The sequence below is a fragment of the Apodemus sylvaticus genome, chromosome 17, assembly GCF_947179515.1.
Source record: "Apodemus sylvaticus chromosome 17, mApoSyl1.1, whole genome shotgun sequence".
In the NCBI taxonomy this organism is placed as follows: Eukaryota; Metazoa; Chordata; class Mammalia; order Rodentia; family Muridae; genus Apodemus; species Apodemus sylvaticus.
In genome coordinates, this window is record NC_067488.1 from 77,010,401 (window position 1) to 77,035,775 (window position 25,375).

Genomic DNA, 25,375 nt, shown 5'->3' on the forward strand with positions numbered 1-25,375 from the left:
ATTTGGATGAAAAAATAATGTTTCTTACCACACTGCAACCATGTCTAATCTGAAAAATTTTGGAGAGTTTTCGATTATAAATGTTACCAGGATTTGGGTATGTTGTGTTTTCATTTTCATTGTGTTCTAAAAAGTCTTTAATTTCTTTCTTTATTTCTTCCTTGACCAAGGTATCATTGAGTAGAGTATTGTTCAATTTCCACGTGTATGTGGGTTTTCTGTTGTTTCTGTTGCTATTGAAGACCACTTTTACTCCATAGTGATCAGATAGGAGGCATGGGATTAGTTCGATCTTCTTATATTTGTTGAGGTCTGTCTTGTGACCAATTATATGGTCAATTTTGGAGAAGGTACCATGAGGTGCTGAAAAAAAGGTATATTCTTTTGTTTTAGGATAGAATGTTCTATATATATCTGTTAAATCTAATTGGTCCAAAGCTTCAATTAGTTTCAATGTGTCCTTGTTTAGTTTCTGTTTTCCTGATCGGTCCATTGAGGAAAGTACAGTGTTGAAGTCACCCACAATTATTGTGTTAGGTGCAATGTGTGCTTTGAGTTTTAATAAAGTTTCTTTTATGAAAGAGGGTGCCCTTGCATTTGGAACATAGATGTTCAGGATTGAGAGTTCTTCTTGTTGTATTTTTCCTTTGACCAGCAAGAAGTGTCCCTCAGAGTCTCTTTTGATGACTTTGGGTTGAAAGTCAATTTTATCTGATATTAAAATGGCTACTCCAGCTTGTTCCCTGAGACCATTTGCTTGTAAAATTGTCTTCCAGCCTTTTACTCTAAGGTAGTGTTTGTCTTTGACCCTGAGGTGTGTTTCCTGTAAGCAGCAAAATGTAGGGTCCTGTTTACGTATCCAGTCAGTTAGTCTGTGTCTTTTTATTGGGGCATTAAGTCCATTGATGTTAAGAGATATTAAGGAATAGTGATTGTTACTTCCTATCATTTTTGACGTTATTTTTTAAATTTGATTGCTTAACTTCTTTTGGGTTTGATGAAAGGTTACTATCTTGCTTTTTCCGGGGTGATGTTTCCCTCCTTGTATTGGTGTTGTCCTCCTATTATCCTTTTTACGGCTGGGTTTGTGGATAGATATTGGGTAAACTTGGTTTTGTCGTGAAATATCTTAGTTTCTCCATCTATGGTGATTGAGAGTTTTGCTGGATATAGTAGTTTTGGTTGGCATTTGTGTTCTCTTAGAGTCTGCATGAGATCTGCCCAGGACCTTCTAGCCTTCATAGTCTCAGGTGAAAAGTCTGCTGTGATTCTGATAGGTCTTCCTTTATATGTTACTTGGCCTTTTTCTCTTACTGCCTTTAATATTCTTTATTTGTTTAGAACATTTGGTGTTTTGATTATTATGTGACGGGAAGTATTTCTGTTCTGGTCCAGTCTGTTTGGAGTTCTGTAGGCTTCTTGTATATTCATGGGCATCTCTCTCTTTAGGTTAGGGAAGTTTTCTTCCATAATTTTATTGAAGATATTTGCTGGCCCTTTAAGTTGTAAATCTTCACTCTCATCTATGCCTATAATCCTTAGGTTTGGTCTTCTCATTGTGTCCTGGATTTCCTGGATATTTTGGGTTACAAGCTTTTTGCATTTTGCATTTTCTTTAACTGTTGAGTCCATGGTTTCTATGGAATCTTTAGCATCTGAGATTCTTTCTTCCATTTTTTGTATTCTGTTGTTGATATTTGCATCTCTGTCCCCTGATTTCTTCCCAAGGCTTTCTATCTCTAAAGTTGTCTCCCTTTGAGATTTCTTAGTTGTTTCTACTGCTGATTTTAGATCCTGGATGGTTTTGCTTAGCTCCTTCACTTGCTTGTTTGTGCTTTCCTGTAATTCTTTAAGAGATTTTTGTGTTTCCTCTTTCATGACCTCAGCCTGTTGACCAAAGTTCTCCTGTATTTCTTTAAGTGATTTTTGCGTTTCCTCCTTGTTGGCTTTTATATTCTCTTGGATTTCTTTCAATGATTTTTGTGTTTCCCTACCAAGGGCTTCTAACTTTTGATCCATTTTCTCCTGAATTTCTTTAAGTATGTCCTTCATGTGTTCCTGTACCAGCATCATGACCAGTGATTTTAAATCCAAATCTTGTTTTGCTGGTGTAATGGGGTATCCAGGACATGCTGGTAGAGGAGAATTGGGTTCAGATGTTGCCATATTGCCTTGATTTCTGTTAGTTGACGTTCCTGCATTTGCCTTTTGCCATCTAGTTCTCACTGGTGTTACTTGGTCTTGTCAGTGCTGGACTCACCAGTGCAAGCTGCCCCTTCCCCGTTGGCCTCTGGTGCACAGCTTACACCCTGCACTGCCTGTAGACAGGGTGCTGCTGTCCAGGCTGTTCAGATCCCGAAGCAGGCACCTGAAGGCTCCCGCTGGGGCCTGCAGGATTTACCGGAGCACACCGACTTCTTCGAGAAAATCAACAAGATAGATAAACTCTTCGCCAGACTGACCAAAGGGCACAGAGAAAGTATCCAAATTAACAAACTTAGAAATGAAAAGGGAGATATAACAACGGAAACTGAGGAAATCTAAAAAATCATCAGATCCTACTACAAGAGCCTGTACTCAGCACAACTGGAGAATCTGGAGGAAATGGACAATTTCCTTGACAGATACCAAATACCAAAATTAAATCAGGACCAACTAGACCATCTAAACAGTCCCATAAAGCCTAAAAAAATAGAACGAGTCATAGAAAGTCTTCCAACCAAAAAAAGCACAGGACCAGATGGTTTCAGTGCAGAATTCTACCAGACCTTCAAAGAAGAGTTAACACCAATACTCTTCAAACTATTCCACAAAATAGAAACAGAAGGAACACTACCCCATTCCTTCTACGAAGCCACAATTACCCTGATACCAAAGCCACACAAAGATCCAACAAAGAAAACTTCAGAACAATTTCCCTTATGAACATCGATGCAAAAATACTCAATAAAATTCTTGCCAACCGAATCCAAGAACACATCAAAACGATCATCCACCATGATCAAGTAGGCTTTATCCCGGGAATGCAGGGTTGGTTCAATATACGGAAATCCATCAATACAATCCACTACATAAACAAACTCAAAGAACAAAACCACATGTTCATTTCATTGGATGCTGAAAAAGCATTTGACAAAATTCAGCATCCTTTCATGCTTAAAGTCTTGGAGAGAACAGGAATTCAAGGCCCATACCTAAACATAGTAAAAGCAATATACAACAAACCAGTAGCCAGCATCAAACTAAATGGAGAGAAACTTGAAGCAATCCCACTGAAATCAGGGACCAGACAAGGCTGCCCCCTTTCTCCTTATCTTTTCAATATTGTACTTGAGGTACTAGCTCGGGCAATTCGACAACATAAGGAGGTCAAAGGGATACAAATTGGAAAGGAGGAAGTCAAACTATCATTATTTGCAGACGACATGATAGTCTACCTAAGTGACCCAAAAAACTCCACTAGAGAGCTCCTACAGCTGATAAACAACTTCAGCAAAGTGGCAGGTTATAAAATCAACTCAAGCAAATCAGTGGCCTTCCTATACTCAAAGGATAAGCAGGCTGAGAAAGAAATTAGGGAAATGACCCCCTTCACAATAGCCACAAACAGTATAAAGTATCTTGGGGTGACTCTTACCAAACATGTGAAAGATCTGTATGACAAGAACTTCAAGACTCTGAAGAAGGAAATGGAAGAAGATCTCAAAAAATGGGAAAACCTCCCATGCTCATGGATCGGTAGAATCAATATAGTTAAAATGGCCATTTTGCCTAAAGCACTATACAGATTCAATGCAATACCCATCAAAATCCCAACTCAATTCTTCACAGAGTTAGAAAGAGCAATTATCAAATTCATCTGGAACAACAAAAAACCCAGGATAGCTAAAACTATTCTCAGCAACAAAAGAAAATCTGGGGGAATCAGTATCCCTGACCTCAAGCAATATTACAGAGCAATAGTGTTAAAAACTGCATGGTATTGGTACAGTGACAGCCAGGAAGATCAATGGAACAGGATTGAAGATCCAGAAATGAACCCACACACCTATGGCCACTTGATCCTCGACAAAGAGGCTGAAAACATCCAATGGAAAAAAGATAGCCTTTTCAACAAATGGTGCTGGTTCAACTGGAGGTCAGCATGCAGAAGAATGCGAATTGATCCATCCTTGTCTCCTTGTACTAAGCTCAAATCCAAATGGATCAAGGACCTCCACATAAAGCCAGACACTCTGAAGCTAATAGAAAAGAAACTGGGGAAGACCCTTGAGGACATCGGTACAGGGAGAAAGTTTCTGAACAGAACACCAATAGCGTATGCTCTAAGAGCAAGAATTGACAAATGGAACCTCATAAGGTTACAGAGTTTCTGTAAGGCAAAGGACACCATCAAGAGGACAGATCGGCAACCAACAAATTGGGAAAAGATCTTCACCAATCCTACATCAGATAGAGGGCTAATATCCAATACATATAAAGAAGTCAAGAAGTTAGACTCCAGAAAACCGAACAACCCTATTAAAAAATGGGGTACAGAGTTAAACAAAGAATTCTCACCTGAAGAACTTCGGATGGCGGAGAAGCATCTTAAAAAATGCTCAACTTCATTAGTCATTAGGGAAATGCAAATCAAAACAACCCTAAGATTTCATCTTACACCAGTCAGAATGGCTAAGATTAAAAATTCAGGAGACAGCAGGTGTTGGAGAGGGTGCGGAGAAAGAGGAACACTCCTCCACTGCTGGTGGGGTTGCAAATTGGTACAACCACTCTGGAAAGCAGTCTGGCGGTTCCTCCGAAAACTGGGCACCTCACTTCCAGAAGATCCTGCTATACCACTCCTGGGCATATACCCATAGGATTCCCCACCATGTAATAAGGATACATGCTCTACTATGTTCATAGCAGCCCTATTTATAATTGCCAGATGCTGGAAAGAACCCAGGTATCCCTCAACAGAAGAGTGGATACAAAAAATGTGGTATATCTACACAATGGAGTACTATTCAGCCATTAGAAACAATGAATTCATGAAATTCTTAGGCAAATGGATGGAGCTAGAGAACATCATACTAAGTGAGGTAACCCAGACGCAAAAGGTGAATCATGGCATGCACTCACTAATAAGTGGTTATTAACCTAGAAAACTGGAATACCCAAAACATAATCCACACATCAAATGAGATACAAGAAGAAAGCAGGAGTGGTCCCTGGTTCTGGAAAGACTCAATGAAACAGTATTTGGCAAAACCAGAACGGGGAACTGGGAAGGGATGGGAGGGAGGACAGGGGAAGAGAAGGGGGCTTACGGGACTTTCGGGGAGTGGGGGGGGGCTAGAAAAGGGGAAATCATTTGAAATGTAAATAAATTATATCGAATAAAAAAAAAAAAGAAAGAAAACTTCAGACCAATTTCCCTTATGAACATCGATGCAAAAATACTCAATAAAATTCTTGCCAACAGAATCCAAGAACACATCAAAACGATCATCCACCATGATCAAGTAGGCTGTATCCCGGGAATGCAGGGTTGGTTCAATATACGGAAATCCATCAATACAATCCACTACATAAACAAACTCAAAGAACAAAACCACATGTTCATTTCATTGGATGCTGAAAAAGCATTTGACAAAATTCAGCATCCTTCATGCTTAAAGTCTTGGAGAGAACAGGAAATCAAGGCCCATACCTAAACATAGTAAAAGCAATATACAGCAAACCGGTAGCCAGCATCAAACTAAATGGAGAGAAACTTGAAGCAATCCCACTGAAATCAGGGACCAGACAAGGCTGCCCCCTTTCTCCTTATCTTTTCAATATTGTACTTGAGGTACTAGCTCGGGCAATTCGACAACATAAGGAGGTCAAAGGGATACAAATTGGAAAGGAGGAAGTCAAACTATCATTATTTGCAGACGACATGATAGTCAACCTACGTGACCCAAAAAAACTCCACTAGAGAGCTCCTACAGCTGATAAACAACTTCAGCAAAGTGGCAGGTTATAAAATCAACTCAAGCAAATCAGTGGCCTTCCTATACTCAAAGGATAAGCAGGCTGAGAAAGAAATTAGGGAAATGACCCCCTTCACAATAGCCACAAACAGTATAAAGTATCTTGGGGTGACTCTTACCAAACATGTGAAAGATCTGTATGACAAGAACTTCAAGACTCTGAAGAAGGAAATGGAAGAAGACCTCAAAAAATGGGAAAACCTCCCATGCTCATGGATCGGTAGAATCAATATAGTTAAAATGGCCATTTTGCCAAAAGCAATATACAGATTCAATGTAATACCCATCAAAATCCCAACTCAATTCTTCACAGAGTTAGAAAGAGCAATTATCAAATTCATCTGGAACAACAAAAAACCCAGGATAGCTAAAACTATTCTCAGCAACAAAAGAAAATCTGGGGGAATCAGTATCCCTGACCTCAAGCAATACTACAGAGCAATAGTGTTAAAAACTGCATGGTATTGGTACAGTGACAGGCAGGAGGATCAATGGAACAGGATTGAAGATCCAGAAATGAACCCACACACCTATGGCCACTTGATCCTCGACAAAGAGGCTGAAAACATCCAATGGAAAAAAGATAGCCTTTTCAACAAATGGTGCTGGTTCAACTGGAGGTCAGCATGCAGAAGAATGCGAATTGATCCATCCTTGTCTCCTTGTACTAAGCTCAAATCCAAATGGATCAAGGACCTCCACATAAAGCCAGACACTCTGAAGCTAATAGAAAAGAAACTGGGGAAGACCCTTGAGGACATCGGTACAGGGAGAAAGTTTCTGAACAGAACACCAATAGCGTATGCTCTAAGAGCAAGAATTGACAAATGGGACCTCATAAGGTTACAGAGTTTCTGTAAGGCAAAGGACACCATCAAGAGGACAGATCGGCAACCAACAAATTGGGAAAAGATCTTCACCAATCCTACATCAGATAGAGGGCTAATATCCAATATATATAAAGAACTCAAGAAGGTAGACTCCAGAAAACCGAACAACCCTATTAAAAAATGGGGTACAGAGTTAAACAAAGAATTCTCACCTGAAGAACTTCGGATGGCTGAGAAGCATCTTAAAAAATGCTCAACTTCATTAGTCATTAGGGAAATGCAAATCAAAACAACCCTAAGATTTCATCTTACACCAGTCAGAATGGCTAAGATTAAAAATTCAGGAGACAGCAGGTGTTGGAGAGGGTGTGGAGAAAGAGGAACACTCCTTTACTGCTGGTGGGGTTGCAAATTGGTATAACCACTCTGGAAATCAGTCTGGCGGTTCCTCCGAAAACTGGGCACCTCACTTCCAGAAGATCCTGCTATACCACTCCTGGGCATATATCCAGAGGATTCCCCACCATGTAATAAGGATACATGCTCTACTATGTTCATAGCAGCCCTATTTATAATTGCCAGATGCTGGAAAGAACCCAGGTAACCCTCAACAGAAGAGTGGATGCAAAAAATGTGGTATATCTACACAATGGAGTATATTCAGCCATTAGAAACAATGAATTCATAAAATTCTTAGGCAAATGGATGGAGCTAGAGAACTTCATACTAAGTGAGTTAACCCAGACTCAAAAGGTGAATCATGGTATCCACTCACTAATAAGTGGTTATTAACCTAGAAAACTGGAATACCCAAAACATAATCCACACATCAAATGAGATACAAGAAGAAAGGAGGAGTGGCCCCTAGTTCTGGAAAGACTCAGTGAAACAGTATTCGGCAAAACCAGAACGGGGAAATGGGAAGGGGTGGGAAGGAGAACAGGGGAAGAGAAGGGGGCTTACAGGACTTTCGGGGAGTGGGGGGGCTAGAAAAGGGGAAATCATTTGAAATGTAAATAAATTATATCGAATAAAAAAATTAAAAAAAAATGTTACCAGGAAATCTGTGATAAAACAGGGCAAATACAGAGGGTCTCTGTCATTTTGCATGGTTACAAATCACATTTTATTTAAAACTCTTGGGGGATAAAAGTATGTAGTTCAAAATTGTGAGAAAATATTAGCTTTAATAAATCATAGGGGTGGACTTCTTGTAAGAAATTTAAACATTGTAAGATCAGATATTCAAGTGAGATCATCATAGCCAAATTTGATATAAGAGGATGTTTTCCAGTTTTCACCTTGTGATGACCAGTATGTTATACACATTGGTCACTTGATTAACTTTGGATGTCTTTGACATATTCATGGCTGTGCATATTTGTTAGGGTCCTTATAGAAACTGGAGGGAAGATGACCTTTGAATTTGGTCATTTAAGTGGGATTCCATCCTACACACAGTTACCAAGGGCTAACTAAAAAGCTAGAGACAGGCGAACCCATCTGAGCAGAAACATTCCCATGTCTCTGATGGCTCAATGCAGAAGCTATGGGAACAGTGCAATCTCAGGTTTATTATGCTGGGATGTATTTGAAATAATGCCTATGTGGAGGAAACTGGAGACTTATGGATCTCTCATGTCAGGGTCTTTTGAATCCTATTTTTACCTTCTCATATTTGACCCTATATAATATGAGGAATATTTATTCTCAGTTATGCTGTCCTAAAATATATTCCTTTCAGGTTAAAGGGCAGTTGGCCAATTAATAATGATTCAGAAATTCAAATACTGAGAGTCAAAATAAACATTTAATATCAATACTGTAGAAGTTTTGATATTTTAGTATAGTTTTTGAAAGGCAAATAGAAAATTGTACTCTATATTTTCTCTAAACCAATCATAACCAGCATCAAGAGGCCAACGGTATATTTAACCACACTAATTTTATATTGCCTTTCTTTGGTTGAATAAACCACATTGAAAATGAGTAGAATTTCACACATTCTACACTAATTATATCAGAATTCAGTCTTGATTGCTGAACACAGTACCCAGGATTTTGATCATTTCACAGCATTTTTCTCATTGGTTTAATCTAAGCATATTCTATATCAGAACTGACAAAACACTGAGTCATTGAGCTCAAATACGCATTTATATTTTTCTTACGTAAAATCCACCAATGACATTTCCTCTCCAGATGAACACCATTTAAAGTTTTACTTATTTTACAAAATGAAACAAAAGCAAAATCAAAACCATCATCATCAACAACAAAATAACCTAGGCTCTCAGAATAATCCCACATTCCTATCTCATTGTAAAGGCTTCTCAAAGCTAGGCTTAAATTTTATGCCTAATTACCTTTTCGGCAATAAAATTTTCCAGGACTTTATTGTGATAGCTAGGAAGCCATGAGATATATGGTGCTATATCAGCATATAGATGGTAAGGTGGCATTAGGTTAATAGAAGAATTTCATGCAATTTTATATAAAATCCTAAAATGTTGTCCCAGAAGAGGTCAGGGATACTGATTCTCCCAGAATTTCTTTTGTTATTGAGAATAGTTTAGATATGCTGAGTTTTTTGTTATTCCAGATGAATTTGAGAATTGCTCTTTCTAACTCTCTGAAGAATTGAGTTGGGATTTTGATGGGTATTGCGTTGTTCGAAGTATTAAAGGAAGTCTGCTGACTTCTAAATTATATAACCAGTGACTTGCTATAACCCAAAAGATCAATAACAAAGAAAAATTAGCAGCAGTGCGGAGGTAATGTGTGGTTAAATATGTGAACAATATCAACAAAAAAGAAGTTATATTTGCTTGCACACATTAGAGATTATGTATCCCAGAAATATTCACTAAAAATACTGACTGACAACAAAAGTTTCAATTGTTCACAAACATGGAAGATCCTGCTATTCCACTTCTGGGCACATACCCAGAAGATTCCCCAGCATGTAATAAGGATACATGCTCCACTATGTTCATAGCAGCCCTATTTATAATAGCCAGAAGCTGGAAAGAATCCAGGTATCCCTCAACAGAAGAATGGATGCAAAAATGTGGTATATATACACAATGGAGTACTATTCAGCCATTAGAAACAATGAATTCATGAAATTCTTAGGCAAATGGATGGAGCTGGAGAACTTCATACTAAGTGAAGGAACCCAGTCTCAAAAGAGGGTATGCACCCACTAATAAGTGGATATTAACCTAGAAAACTGGAATACCTAAAACCTAATCCACACATCAAATGAGGTACAAGAAGAACAGAGGAGTGGCCCCTGGTTCTGGAAAGACTCAGTGTAGCAGTATAGGGCAAAACCAGAACAGGGAAGTGAGAATGGGTGGGTGGGAGAACAGGGGGAGGGAAGAGGGCTTATGGGACTTTCGGGGAGTGGGAGGCCAGAAAAGGGGAAATCATTTGAAATGTAAATAAAAAATATGTCAAATAAATAAAAAAAAATTAAAAAAGAAAACAATATTGTTAAAATATAAAAACAGATAGAAAATATATTTTGCAGATAAGATACATTATGGAGATTACTCAAAACACAGTCAACTCTAAAATTTAGTTTAGTTCCAACTTTCTTCATAGCTTCCCAACTTTCCCCAAGGGAGAATGTTGACTGATATGTAGAGTCAGTAAAATTTGTCCTTCAGAAGAGGAAAACTAAGAGCAGATTTTCAGAAATGCTTGGATTGCAAAAGAATCTCTTCTTAGGTCAAAGTGCCTCTACTGAACATCTGAGCAAACTAGCATACCTGAGAGATCAATACCTCAGGTCAAATTCTATTTTTAAATAACAGAAATACACAGTTATGGTAACTATAACAAAGACAACCATATTCAGTTATTATCTAATTTCTGAACATCAGAAAATCATGCCTATCACTGGAAGCATGGGATCACATGAGGTCATGGCTCTTAGAGAAGGTCTCTAAAGAAGGTACTGTTTCTCTAAACAAGCATGATTCCCTACTCTGTTCTAAATAAATAAACTAAAATCTGCACATAATGTAGCCCTTATCCATACATCAAAGTAGGTTCTCTTGGTAAAGAATGGAGAGTATCACAGAAAACCACAGCTATTCAAGGTACAGAGAACAAAATATCCTGTGGCTACAAGCCCAACTGTGTACAAATTGCATACTAACTCCTGAACCTTGGGCTCCAAACATTGGTTAAAATAGTCAGAAAGATCGTACACCAGAGAATCAGGTAATCTCCTTTGAGATTGGGCCTCTTAGACATGTTGGGAAGGCGTCACATCTGAGAGTCCAACAATATAATAGGCTTGTCAAAACAATTTCTCATCAAAGCATCATCCATGATTGCATCACTAACTGGGAATGAGTAAATCTTGTAAAGACAAACTTCACACAATTAGTCCATATACTACCGAGGATACTGGACTTGTTGTTTGAACCTATTTACAGACACGTTTTTATTTACATGATAATAACAATGAATGAAAACTGGCCATGTATCTTCACAGAAGTGGAATATTGACTGGAAACAAACTCAGACCAAGGGACAGGAAGGAATGAAATGATGTAATTGAATTTTAATTTTAATAATAAGATACAAATTATATTTTTATGGTGCTGAGGGTATGGCAGAGTACTGAAGAATACCTGTTTCACAGCCATGAGGACCCACATTTGGGTACCAATGCTTCATGAGATAGAGATATGCGATCATGAGTATGTATAACAAAGAGATACATGAAGGAGTCTATACTCTATACTGAGGAAAAGAAATCTGCCTCTCAGAAAAAAGGACAGAGTGACAGAGAATGAAGAAGCCTGGTAGTCAAATGCATCTGACTAGGCACGCATACCAGGGGACACTCATATGCATGTATGAAGTGACCTCCACATGGCCACATGAATAAATCACATGAAAGATATTTAGCTACATTACGGCTCATTCTGACTGGATTTCTGTTTGAGTCCTTATTCCTTACATTGTCAATAGCAGAGGAACCTTTCACCTTGCCAGATTTCTCTCATATATATGTACTATCACTCAAGGGAATTCATGATGAAGGAAACTACTCATGTAGACTCAGAGTAATCCTGAAGGTGGATGATGCAAGGACTTTCCCTACCTTTAGGATCCAGGCCACTTCATGGACTGAGTGATATTTTATATCCACTTCTTCCCTAGAACCCAATGTTTCCTTCAGCTTTTTGCACGATGTCTCATTGGAAGAAATGATGAATAAGCCCTGTGTTGTGGGGCCTTTTTCTCTTATTACTACAGGATGTCCTGACAGGAAAAAAAGGGAAATACCTGTCAAATGTCATGGAGCACAGAGCACTATCTGCTCACGAAAACCAGACCAATGGTGAGCACAGGTGCAGTGCAGGGGCTGGCATTGACAAGCCTCGAACAATATTTATTTAAATTAGAACAACATTTTTATTTTCTGAAAACATTTCTTCAAGGACAAAAGGGAAATAAACACAACATCACATAAAGAAAATATAAAAAGTATATATTACCAATCTTCTAAACTACACACAAGTTTGTTAATAATTATGGCAGGGTAACATATGAAAGCACTAGAGTCGTGGGTGAAAATCAGTAAAAATGTTTACTGTAAAGGAATTGGATCTAAGTCACAAAGGTGTTGAAAGACATCAGGAAGATTGCTCTTCTATAATACTGAGCATTTGCCATAGCTGAAATCAAACAGCGGAGGCAACAGTGCATTCCCCGGTAGGACTATCTGCTCTTCTGGTCTTCTCTGTCCTGAGGACACATCTGGTTTAGCTAAGTTACTGAGTATTCTATTTAATGTCACTGGTTAGAAATTACTTTTATACTACACTTTCTCTTTAATCACTGTTTTGTATAACTTAGAAAGTATTAAAATCAAATTGCATGGTGATCATTATACACACCTTGTGTTTTTAGTGCAATTTCAACAGTGACATGTTAGAATATCGACTCTACATACATTTTGTAGCCATTAGCATTTTAAAAAGTCAGAGAGAAGGTGAATCCCTGAGCTTCATTCTATTCTGTTTTACAGGAGGAATGGTCTTCAATGCTCTGCATGCTACATAAGAGTTAAATTTATGATCTACACTAAATCCAATAGTGAAAATGGAACAATAATATAAGTATTAGAACAATAGACACTTTTTAAAAAATTCATTCATTTCATTTACATTAGTAAACTGTACCTGTCTTCAGACACACCAGAACAGGGCATCAGATCCTATTACAGATGGATGCGATCTATCATGTATTTGATGGGAATTGAACTCAGAGAGCTAAACAAAGAATTCTCAACTGAGGAATAATGAATGGCTGAGAAGCACCTAAAGAAATGTTCAACATCATTACTCATCAGGGAAATGCAAATCAAAACAACCTTGAGATTCAGCTACACATCAGTCAGAAAAGCTAAGATCAAAAACTCAGGTGACAAGAGTGCTGTCAAGGATGTGGAGGTGGGATTGCAAGCTGGTACAACCAGTCTAGAAATCAGCTTGGTGGTTCCTCAGAAAATCATAGTACGGCCTGAGAACCCAGCTATACCACTCCTGGCATATACCAGAAAACGCTCCACTAGGTTCAGCCTGATTTATAATAGCTGGAAACTGGAAAGAACCCAGATGTCTCTCAACAGAGGAATGGATACATAAAATGTGGTATATTTACACAATGGAATACTACTCAACTATTAAAATCATTGAATTCAGGAAATTCTTGGCAAATGGATAGAAATAGAAAATTTCATCCTGAGTCAGGTAACCCAATCACAAAAGAACACACATGGTATGCACTCAGTGATAAGTGGATGTTAGCCCAGAAGTTTGGAATACCCATGATACAATTTACAGACAAATTAAGCTCAAGAAGATGAAAAACCAAAGTATGGATACGTAGGTCCTTCTTAAAAGGTGGAACAAAATACCCATGAGAGAAGATAGACAAAGTGTGGAGCAGAGACCGAAGGAAAGACCATCCAGAGACTGACCCACCTGGGGTTCCATTCCATATATAGTCACCAATATCCCATATACAGACACTATTGTGGATGCCAACAAGTGCTTGCTGACAGAAGCCTGATTTAGCTGTCTCCTGAGAGGCTCTGCCAGTACCTGACAAATACAGAGATGGGTGCTCTCAGCCAACCACTGGACTGAGCACAAGGACCCCAATATAGGAGCTAGAGAAAGGACCCAAGGATCTGATGGCAAGGATCTTGCAGCCAGATAGAAGGAGCAACAATATGAACCCACCAGCGCCCCCAGAACTGCCAGGGACTAACCTACCAAGCAAAGATTACATATGGAGGGACGCATGGCTCCAGCTATATAGGTAGCAGAGGATGGCATTGTTGGACACTGAAGGGAGGAGAGGCCCTTAGTCCTGAGAAGGCTCGATGCCCCATACAGAGGAATACCAGGACAGGTAAGTAGGAGTGGGGGCGTTGGTGAGCAGGGGGAGGGGGGATGGGATAGGGATTTTAGGAGGGGAAACCAGGAAAGGGGATAACATTTCAATTATAATTAAAGAAAAAATAAAATACCCAATAAAAAAGAAATGTTTAACATACTTAGTTATCATGGAAATGCATATCAAAACAACCCTGAGATTCTACCTCATAGCCAGAATGGCTAAGATCAAAAACTCAGGGGACAGCAGGTGCTGAGAAGAGTCGGGAGAAAAAGGAACACTCTTCCATTGCTGGTGGGATTGCAAGCTAGCACATCCAGTCTGGAAAACAGTTTAGCAGTTCCTCAGAAAATTGGACAAAGTACTACTGGCGGACCCAGTTATCCCACTCCTGGGCATATTCCCAGAAGATGCTCCACCATGTATTAAAGACGCATGCTCCACTATGTTCATAGCAGCCTTATTTACAATAGCAAGAAGCTGGAAACAACCCAGATGTCCTTCAACAGAGAAATGGATACAGAAAATGTGGTGCATTTACACAATGGATTACTACTCGGATATTGAAAACAAAGAATTGATGAAATTCTTAGGCAAATGGATGGAGCTAGAAAATATCCTGAGTGAGGTAACCTAATCATGAGAGAACAGACACTGATAAGTGGATGTTAGCCCAGAAGTTTGGAATACCCAAGATACAATTCATGAACCATATGAAGCTCAAAAAGAAGGAAGACCAAGGTATGGATACATTGGTCCATCTTAGAAGGGGAAACAAAATACCCATGGGAGGAGATATGGACAAAAAGTGTGGGGCATACTCTGAAGGAAAGACCATCCAGACACATCCCTACATGTAGACCCATCACATATATATTTACCAAACTCAGACACTATTGTTGATGTCAACAAGCTCTTGCTATAGGAGCCTGATATAGCTGTCTCCTGTGAGGCTCTGTCAGTGCCTGACAAATACTGAGGTGGATGCTCTCAGCCTACCATTGGACTAAGCACAGGATCCCTAATGGAGGAACTAGAGAAAGCATCCAAGGAGCTGGAGGGCTTTGCAGTCCCATAGGAGGAACAACAAATTCAACCAACCAGTACCCCAGAGATCCCAGTAACTAAACCACCAACCAAAGAGTACACATGGAGGGATCCATGTCTCCAGCCCCATATGCACCATTGGATGGCCTTGTTGGACATCAATGGGAGGAGAGGCCCTTGGTCCTGTGAAAGCTCAATGCTCCAGTGTAGGAGAATGCCAGGACAGGGAAGTGGGATTGGGTGGGTTGATGAGCAGGGAGATGGGGGGTTTCCGAAGGGCAACCAGGAAAGGGGATAATATTTGAAATGTAAATAAAGAAAATACCTTTTAAAAAAAGAAAGAAAAATGCTGTTTAATTCTAAAAATAATACCTGGAATGGAAATGTATGATGGTGCAACTACCTGATGTAACTTTCAGTCATCTTAGAAAAAGAAAAAATATTTTTTCTTTATTCTGCTTTAGCATGTGGATCAATCTTGCTTCATGTTGCTTTCTTCATATCACATATAAACATGGGTGCATGCCATATCCACTTAGCTTTACCATATGCAAAAATTCATCCTATCTCTCTCCTCTACCCTCCTATGTCTCCCTCTTCCATTATTCTACAAATTGCCTGTCACTCCTAGTCATGAACTTGAAATATCAGTTTTGGTTTTGTATTCACATATACAGTCACAGGTTGCGATGTCCTCAGTGAATATCTTCAGTGAGAAAGCTTTCTTGATACTCTTCTTGGATGCATTAATGGATCTGCTCAAATGCAATAAAAACACACAATATAGTAAAATAAATTTGCTAGTAGCTTATTTCATGCTAATCACTTTAATAGTTTATAAGTACCATCATAGTGTTAAATATAAGACAATCAGTTTATCAATATGCACTATTGGATTAGGGAATATTTAAAAATGTTTTAGAACCAAAGGTATGGCCAGTTAATAACACATTGATCTAGGAAACACAGCCAGTCCTCAGAAGGTTTTTGTTGCAAGGTTGCTGTCAATTAGACTACATATGAAAAAAATTACAATCCAGAAATTTAGGGCACACCTGTAATCCAGATCTTGAGGCTTTTGACTTGGACCTTGATATGGAGATATTGAGGCATAGTGGCCATGAAAACTTTAGGCCCAGGCAAGGTAGAACACACCCACTATTAATTTCTACAATCTAAGGGAAGTGGATCTGAGTTCAAGGTCAGCCTAGGACAAAGCAAGGTCCCAATCTAGGCATGGGGGTAAACACCTTTAATCTGAGCCAGTCCTTCTGTTGGAGGCTTATATAAGGACTTTGGAAGCAGGAAGATTCACTCTTCTTTGCCTGCTTGTTCTTACTGCCAGCACATCTGTTGATATCTACTTCTTCAGGATTCCAGTTTATAAAGAAGACCAGGTGAAACAAACTAGCCTCATAGACTGAAAAACTACTAGATTTTTTGACTTCCCATTCACAGCTACTTACTCATTGTTGGCTTAGTTAGACTACAGACCATACATCATTACAGTAAATTCCCTTAATATATAGAGGCAGTCCATAAGTTCTGAGGGAAAGTTCTGTGACTAATACACAAGGAAAAGGCAAAAATCAGCTTGACATTAAAGTAGCAGATGGCTTTAATGGACATGGTGCAGTAACATTTATGGAGTGGAATTTAACGTAATACTAAAGAGTGCTGTTTACTTTAATATAAAAGGAGGCAATGACTGCACTTCCTCAACATTAAATGAAATATGTGATAGACAAAAGGATCTAAAGCAGTATCCGGTGACCATCTAATCAATACCAGGGTTGAAGACAGTCTGCAAAATATATTTTTAAGAAAGAAATTAAACACAAACTACAATTCCCATATCAGTACAGAATTAAAGTATAATCACAAGTAAAATACCTTCTCAGAAAATAGTACCACTGATCTTTCTGTTCTTTTGAATTGTAATGTTAAAAGAAAAAAAGGTTCGAATCTTGATAAAAGTAAGACTCATTAAAATTACTAAAGCCAAGTGCCATCATGAGGGTGCAGGTGTAGATGGAATTCTCCACATGACTGCCCTTCTGAATGACATGATTCACTGGAACACTTGTGTGACAGGAAGATGACTACAGTGTGGAAGATAGTTGGGAATGTCAAGACTTGACTGTGTTCTAAGAGCTGTGTGACTATGGCAGGGCCAACAATCGCTCCTAGATTTAGTTTCATTGTATAAAGGGATAGGTAAGGCAGTGTCCTCTTAGCATGAGGTCATGGCACATAGAGAGGGATCATTATTCACACTAAACTGCAGGTAAGTATATGACCATTGTTTAGAAGACACTTCTTAGACAAATGGATGGAGGTGGATAACAGCATACTAAGTGAGGTAACCCAATCTCAAAATATCAGTCATGGTATGCACTCACTAATAAGTGGATATTAGCCTAGAAAATTGGAATGCCCAAAACATAATCCACACACAAATAAGGTCCAAGAAGAACGGAGGTGTGGCCCCTGGTTATGGAAAGACTCAGTGTAGCAGTATAGGGCAAAACCAGAACAGGGAAGTGGGAAGGGGTGGATGGGGAAATATGGGGAGAGAAGAGGGGTGGGAAGCCAGAAAAGGGGAAATCATTTGAAATGTAAATAAAAAATATATCAAAGAAAAAAAATACCAAAAAAGAAAAAAAAAGAAAAAAAAAGAATACACTTGATGCAGGGAGAACATCTTTTTAGAAAAAAAATATTGTGTGTTCCCTTGGGTGAATTGACATACAAAACAGGAGGTCCTGGAAACTAGTGCTTCATCTGTGTGAGTCCTCACATCAACTCTCCTGGCACAAATTAATAATTAGCTCAACACTATTCCACTGCAGCATGTAATTCTCTAATTTAAGAGGGATTAAATATGATAACATTTTTAACTGCAAATTTTGTGTGTGTGTTCACTTGGGTATATAAATCTGTATTGGACACTGTTAAGCTAATATGTTGGTCCAAAACTGAAGACACTTACACTGCCTCTCTCAGATTCAGGAGAAAAATGACACAAAATAAACTCTGAATCAAAAATCATATACATACACATATACATGTACATATACATATACTCTTCAAATGTGTGATGATTTTGAAACATGATACTACAGAGAAAATTTTCCACACTATTTCCATATAACAGTCAAAATATGGGAATGTATAATATTTACTAAAGGATACACATGCACACTCATATACAAACAAACATGTCAAATCAAATGAAACATTTGTACTTATATTTTCTTTTTACCTCAATACATCTAATTGTATATATACAATGGTATATATTTGTATATATACATGTATATATATTCAATTATATATATTATATATATTTGGTTCATATATATATGAACCAAAATTCAGAAGAAATACATAAATCTGGAATCTCCAATTTAAATGTCTGCTAAGTAATTACCTTCCTTGCAAATGGAAATAATGAGGATCATCTCCTATGAAACTAATAACACTCTTAACATAACATGAAAGACATCCTCAAAATAATTTAACTTTTTATTCACTAGACAGCAGAATCAGGACACATATATGGTCTTTCAAGAAAAACATTCATTTTAGTTTTCTTTACTCTCAAAAATTAAAGTAAATTTCTCTCACATATACCAACTACACTTGAAAGGCACACTATGAGTATATAAATATATAAATATATATTTATATATATATATATTCATTTTTCATTCAAATGAGTTGATTACTATCTTCTAAAAACTGTGAGTATTTTCAAGTGTGGACTGAAAGTGAGTTGAATAGAAATAACAAGAAGGATGACAGATTGACAGACAGCCTGGACATTCACCTATTTTGAGCCTGCATCAGTCAGACACTAATTAATGTTTTCTATGCTGGGAGCTTACAGTGACTGATCGGGGTGAAATCCAAATTTACCCTATTATTCTCTTCTAAACATTTCATTTTTTCACAATTTTTGAAGTGGATATTCAGGAATAGTATTTATGGATGAACAGAAATTTTATCTCCCCAAGGTGAATAAACTGTATCATTGATGTCTGTCATCAAAACCATTGACAAACTTATGAGAACATACAGTAAATTATTTAATTGATAATGTCAGTATCAACTTCATACCTTCTAAAATAATATGAAGGCTATGATCATGGGCAGAGGAGAATATATGTGATGTGGTCCCAGAAAACACCTCCATGGTCATAAGTTAGAGTGCAACTTTGTATACTGCTTCATTTAATCACAGCACTTTTCTCTATTATGTGCAGAATCACCAACCAGGAAGAACTCAGTGCCTGCAGTTTCCCCTGATTAGTAGCTGCTATTAGGAGGGACCAACTAACACCAGAGATAGCCAGATGGTGAGAGGCAAAATAAGAACATTATCAACAGAAAGCAAGGCAGCATGGCAACACAACAGGAAGTCCTAGATACTCCAACCCACATGAAAAGAAAGATTTGGATTTAAATTTACAGCTCATGATGCTGCTAGAGGACTTCAAGAAGGACATAAATAACTCCCTTAAAGAATTACAGGAAAACATAACCAAACATGTGAAGGAATTGAACAAAACCATCCAGGATATAAAAATGGAAGGAGAAACAATAAAGAAATCACAAAGGGAAACAACTCTGGAGATACAAAACCTAGGAAAGAAATCAGGAGTCATATAAACAAGCATCACCAACAGAATAGAAGAGATAGTAGAGAGAATCTCAGGTGCAGAAGATACAATAGAAAACACTGACACAACATTCAAAGAAAATGCAAAATACAAAAATCTCCTAAACCACAACATTCAGGAAATCCAGGACACAATGAAAAGACCAAACCTAAAGATTATAGGTATAGAAGAGAATGAAGATTTCCAGCTTAAAAGGCCAGTAAATGTCTTCAACAAAACTATAGAAGAAAACTTCCCCAATCTAAAGAAAGAGATACCCATGAACATACAAGAAGCCTGCAGAACTCCAAATAGATTGAACCAGAAGAGAAATTCCTCTTGACACATAATAATCAAAACACCAAATGCACTAAAGAAAGAAATAATATTAAAAGCAGTAAGGGAAAAAGGTCAAGTAACATTTAAAGGCAGACTAATCAGAATTACACCAGACTTCTTGACAGAGACTATGAAAGCCAGAAGTACCTGAAAAGATGTCATACAAACCCTAAGGGAACACAAATGCCAACTCAGGCTGCTATACCCAGAAAAACTTTACCATAGATGGAGAAACCAAGGTATTCCATGACAAAAACAAATTAACAAGTACCTTTCCACAAATCCAGTCCTTCAAAGGATAATGAATGGAAACCTCAAAAAGGAGGGAACTGCACCCTAGAAAAAGAAAGAAAATAATCTTCTTTTAACAAACCAAAAGGAAGAAAGCCACATAAACAAAACTCCACCTCTGATAACAAAAATAACAGGAAGCAACAATCACTTTTCCTTAATATCTCTTAATATCAATTGACTCAATTCTCCAATCAAAAGACATAGACTAACAGACTGGATATGTAAACAGGACCCAACATTTTGCTGCATACAGGAATCCCACTTCAGACACAAAAACAGATACTACCTCAGAATAAAAGGCTAGAAAACAATTTTCCAAGCAAATGTTCCAAAATAGAATTTCAACCTAAAGTAATCAAAAAATGTAAGCAAGGGTACTTCATACTCATCAAAGGAAAAAAATCTACCAAGATGAACTCTCAATTCTAAACATCTATGCTCCAAATGTAAGAATACCCACATTCATAACAGAAATTTTACTAAAGTGCACATTGCACCTCACATTATAATAGTGAGAGCCTTCAAGAGCCCACTTTCATCAATGGACAGATCATGGAAACAGAAACTAAACAGAGACAGAGTGAAACTAACACAATTTAGGAACCAAATGGATTTAACAGATATCTATAGAACATTTTGTCCTAAAACAAAAGAATATACCTTCTTCCCAGCACCTCATGGTACCTTCTCCAAAAGTAACTATATGCTCGCCTTGGACACAAAACAGACCTCAACAGATATAAGAAGATTGGAATAATCCCATGCATTTACCCTATCAGATCTCCAGGGACTAAGGCTTGTCTTCAATAACAACAAAAACAAGAGGAAGCCCATATGGAAACTGAACAACATTCTACTCAATGATAACTTGGTCAAGGAAGAAAGAAAGAAAGAAATTAAAGACATTTTAGAATTTAATGAAAATGAAGGCACAATATACCCAAATTTATGGGACACAATGAAAACAGTGCTAATAGGAAAACCCATAACTCTGAATGCCTCCAAAAAGAAACTGCAAAGAGCATACACTAGCAGCATGACAGCACATCTGAAGGTTCTAGAACAAACAGAAGCAAATATACCCAAGAGCAATAGAAGGCAGGAAATAATCAAACACAAGGCTGAAATCAATCAAGTGGAAACAAAAAGAAATACACAAAGAATCAACCAAACTAGGAGCTGGTTATTTGTAAAAACCAACAAGATAGATAAACCCTTGCACAAACTCACCAGCGGTCACAGAGACCATATCCAAATCAACAAAATCAGAAATGAAAAGGGAGACATACAACAGATACTGAGGAAATTCAAAAACTTATCAGATCCTATTACAAAACCTATACTCAAGAAAACTGGAAAATCTAGATGAAATGTATAATTATGTAGAAACATATCAAGTACCAAAGCTAAATCAGGATCAGATAAATTATCTAAACCGTCCCAAACCCACTAAAGAAATAGAAGCAGTTATTCATAGTCTCCCAAGCAAAAAAAAAAAAAAAAAAAAAAAAAAAAAAAAAAAGCCCAGGATCAATCAGATGGGTTTAATGCAGAGTTCTATCAGACCTTCAACAAAGACCTAATACCAATAACCTTCAATGTCATACCAACACCAGGAGAATCTGTTTGACAAGTTCCACAGACTGAGAATTCAACTTCAAAAGAAAGAGGTCTACTGGAACCCGTTGTGGAACTCTCCCCTGGAGCAAACATACTGAGCCCTAGTTCTCATGACAACATTTCTGCTCTGTTCTCTTTCATTCCTTAGTTACAGGTTCTTGGGAGCCTAGACCATGATCTTATGCAAGAACAATGGTTATGAAACCATGCCTTGAGATGTGGGTCACTAACATATCTCCAGGTAAATCAATGCTTTACTTTTTAAATCATTTATAAAATTATTATGATAGATGAAAACTTTCCCAATAATAAAATTTCATATGGCTACACCTATGACATTGGAGGTGGGCTTTGTCATATGGTAGAGAAAGCCTTAATTTTAAAGAATTAAAATAGTTTAAATTTATGTGTTGAAGATTTACAAAAAATCAGGCATTAGATGCTAAATAATAATTAACCATATTGGGCAGGAAAGTTAGCTCAGCGGTTGAGAGCACTGAACATATAGATTTATTAACCTGTTCTTGGGAATATGCCATTAGCCTTGGATGACCGCCCTATTAAATACATCCTTTTAGAATTGTTATATTTTAATGATTTATATTAATAATAATGATGTTACCTGTCCTATTTATGATTCACTAAACATGTACTTTAAGAGTTGTAATGCTCAGATGATGTTTGTATTTTACTGTGCCAAATGACTTTTGTTGGTGTTAGTCATTGTTTCACTGGATACGGTTTCTAAGAGTTGCTACATTTGGTTTTTAATATATAAAACCCCTGCTTGAGAGCTGCAAAATACCCTCAGATTCAAGCTGCCTCTGTGTTTCTGTTTCTCACAGCTGAATCCTTACCCACCTGGACATCAAGGACCCTCATCACAGGGACCCCCATACCCAGCTGGGGTGACCGTGGCACTTCAAACTATTCCACAAAATAGAAACAGCTAAATATCATAATCCTTACTTGCCCCCTCTTCTACCGCCTAGGCCTAAGAAGATGGGTAAGAAAAGGACACCCCCTCAGTCCCATATTCTACAAACAGTACAGAAGACTGGAGAACAAGGGGAAAATTTGAAGCTTTTCCAAACTGTAAGCATGGATGATGGAGATCCAGAATGGGAACCAATCTCCTTTAAACTTCTTAAGGAATTAAAAGACAGATAGAATAAAAGAAAGTCATCGAGTGAATGCAGCTGATTCCAACCTTCCTAAGTCTTTGTGATTCTCCTGCCTCACTTACATTTATTTATCTAGTGAGTGTATGTATGCAGATATAGGCATTTCCCAGCTCACAAGTAGAGAACACCTCTGTCCAGACTAAGGCTTCACAGACAGTGCCTAACCCAGCCATTTCACTGGTCCAATACAGCATTTTTAAGATGCAGGAATAGAGGCTGGAGAAACAGCACAACTGTAGGTTGCTTGCCTAAAGCATGCACAAAGCCCTGGGTTTGGCTTCCAGTACAGGACAGCCAGCCATGAAGATGCAACCTATAATCTCAGCACTCACAGGCAGAGGCAGGAGGGTCAGAAACTGAAGATTATCCTTGAATAGGGAGTTCAAGGCCAGTCTGAGATATATGATCCTCTATTTCCCAACAATAAAAGGCACAGAATATTAACAAAAGCAGAACAAAACAAAACACTATTTCTCTAATGTGTACGATAAGAGGAGTCTAGTAACTGGTAAGGAATATACTCTATAAAATTACTCTCAAGTCTTGAAAAACTACTACCAAAGAGGGCATTTATACACTCTGAAACACTGTGAACGAGATCAGTACTTACTTGATAATCATTTCTCTTAATATTTGGAACATCCATGTTGTGAGTAGAGGGACAGATATCTTCATGTTTTCTGCCAGTGAAAATGTCAATTCCAACAAGGCATACCTGACAGAGGCGAGAACAACAGGAAACATGGTTAATCTTATTTATTATATATAAGTACACTGTAGCTGTCTTCAGACACTCTAAAAGAGGGAGCCAGATCTCATTATGGATGGTTGTGAACCACTACTTGGTTGCTGGGAATTGAATTCAGGACCTTAGGAAGAGCAGTCAGTGCTCTTAACTGCTGAGCCATCTCTCCAGCCCCCTTTCAACTCTTTCAAAGGCATCTTACTTTCTTTGAAAAAGTTGGAGGGGCACAGAACTGAGATTCGTTAAGTATCCAAAACCTGAACAGTTTGGTGGCATCAAAACTCAACACACTAAGTAACTCAGGACTTCAATTAACAAGAGTCCCCAGAAGTGAAAGCCAAGTCTCTTAGAATTATAAGAACTGGATTGCCTCAACTAAACAAAATGTTTTAGACCACCAGGGCCGGCAGTCCTTCAAAGGAGGTGGGGAGGGAAGAGTTAGCAGTAGAGTGAAGGCGACACCAGCGCCTGGCCAGCAGGTCCAGTCCCCACCACCCTACTCAAGAAGAGCCCACGACCTTCCTGTGCAGGAATGCAGGGCCGGGCGCCTCTCCCGACTCCATCCCGGCTGCCGCGGCATCAGCCAGGCCGCAGGTTCAGGGAAAACTGGGACCCGAGCACACGCAGGCTCCACCTGGCCCTCAGCTTGCCTAGGACCCACAGCGGCGCTGCCCTGGATCGAGGTTCCGCACAGCGGGGAAGGGCCCAAGCCCGGGCGGTCCCGAGCTCGCCGCCCTCTAGTTCCCGTGCATCTCGGCTCCTCACCTCGCCCGGACCCCGGCATCACCTCCTGCATTCACAGCCGCCCCCCCAGGCCCGGCCACAGGACTTCACCTTCAGGCCCACACCGCACATCTTCCCAGGGACCTCCAGTCCCTGGGCTGCAGCACAGCTGGAGTGGTTCAGGAGACTGGACCAGGTCACCAAGCTTCCAGCACCAGGCTCTCACCACAGCCCGCCCCGCCCCGCCCCCAGGCCCCACCCCGACCCTCACAGCCACACTTCCGGGATAGGCCCTGCACGCCACATGCCCCGCCTCCAGACCGCCCATTGGCTGGAAGCTTGCTGAGGTCCCGCCCCATCAGGTGAAGCTTATACTGGGAACCCCAAGTGCTGCAGAGTAGAGCACTCTTGATAAACTAAAGATTGTTTAAACTTCCTCTCTCCTAAGCTTGCTTTCTGTATTCTATACTGTGTTTTG

General features: G+C 38.8%; 1 long non-coding RNA gene across 1 annotated transcript; it reads right to left on the bottom strand.

Annotated features, from left to right (window-relative positions):
* Positions 1-17: 17 nt before the first annotated feature.
* Positions 18-25,103, bottom strand: LOC127667619 (uncharacterized). Its single transcript, XR_007973902.1, has 7 exons — positions 24,940-25,103; positions 24,040-24,144; positions 20,603-20,667; positions 15,701-16,083; positions 13,060-13,197; positions 11,976-12,136; positions 18-49 (listed from the first exon to the last, which is right to left on the bottom strand). It is a non-coding gene; the product is annotated as an uncharacterized LOC127667619 (long non-coding RNA).
* Positions 25,104-25,375: the final 272 nt, after the last annotated feature.